Raw genomic sequence first — 1,355 nt, forward strand, 5'->3', positions numbered from 1 at the left:
AGTGAGACAATAAATTCTCATTGTTGAAGCCAACCCATTGTGTGTTATTTGTCATAGCAGCCATGGTAGATTAAGACACCCACCTACTTTCAGATTCTGACTTGCCTCTGAGTGGTTTGCCCTCTGGTTGAGAATCTCAATGTCTTCTGGGCTCTCAATCAGCCAAAAAGGTCTGACTGAATTTTACTTTCTAGAGTTTGTATTGCAAAAGCAATAACTTTAATGTTCCTAACATAAATATTATATAATGTCAACTGGGAGTTATTTTAAACTGCCCTTGACCTCTCTCTAGCTATCCCCATTATGAGTCTCACTTTTTTTCTTCCAAGCTAGCTATTTTTTTTATGAGTATCCTCTTTTATTTCCCACACCACTGTCATGTGAGAAACTCAAGATTCTTTATGATTCCTTCCAACTCCATGAATTTCTTAACTAACAACAACCCTATGAAAGGAGAAGCAAGGCTTTGATAATGTAGAATTCCACCTAATATCTAGTGACCCAGGGTGAATCAACTAAAACCATAAAGGAAAACAGGCCCTTATAAAATGTCAACATTTGCTCTTTGTTTCCATGGTGCTCAAAAGTTGAGTCAGGTACCACTTGAGCTGGGTTTTGCCGTTGAGTCAGCAGACAGCCTCTTTACAAGGAAATACTCTCCATCCTCCTTAATACCAGTATAAATTCTCCTTTTTCAGGTATCCTTTCCTTTCCACCCTTATTTTGTCTCCATCAGTGAAAAAAGCATTTTTAATATAGTCATAGAGCAAAATGTTTTGGGTTTTATTCTCTTTCCCTTGTTTCCCATAAAATAGTATCCAGAATGTAAATTTCTACTTGCCTAGCTAGACTTTGTAGCTGATTATGGGTTTCTAAAATGAACAATCCAACAATCTGAGGATAACCCATATAACTCATCCCTGGTTTTCCATTATCTTACTCCCTCTTCACTCCTTTTCCTTCTCCTAACCCAATGTTGCTGTTGAGCTGTTGCGATAGACTGTATGAGAGTCAAGTACTCCATCGTGAGTCCAGGATTATGTCAGTGAATCATTGCCACATCCCTCCTAACTCATGCTGTTGTAACAGGTGAGCATGTTCAGATCCACAAGCCGAGGGGACCAGCTAAGGAGCCAAGAGATGTAGGTGGGGCTTCCCAGCATCCCTGACTCATTGTGTGACCTTGGGTAGACCATTTAGTGTGTTTGGGTCTTTTGTTTTTTTTTTTTTTTTTTTTTTTTAATCTCTTTGCTCTGGACCATACTTGTCTCCATTAAATCTAGAAAGCAATTCTCCAAGAACCATGGTGTCTTCATCCTTGCAGATGTTTTGTGAGGATTTGGTCAGTGCTAGAT

Source organism: Choloepus didactylus, chromosome 7 (assembly GCF_015220235.1).
Source record: "Choloepus didactylus isolate mChoDid1 chromosome 7, mChoDid1.pri, whole genome shotgun sequence".
Lineage (NCBI taxonomy): Eukaryota > Metazoa > Chordata > Mammalia > Pilosa > Megalonychidae > Choloepus > Choloepus didactylus.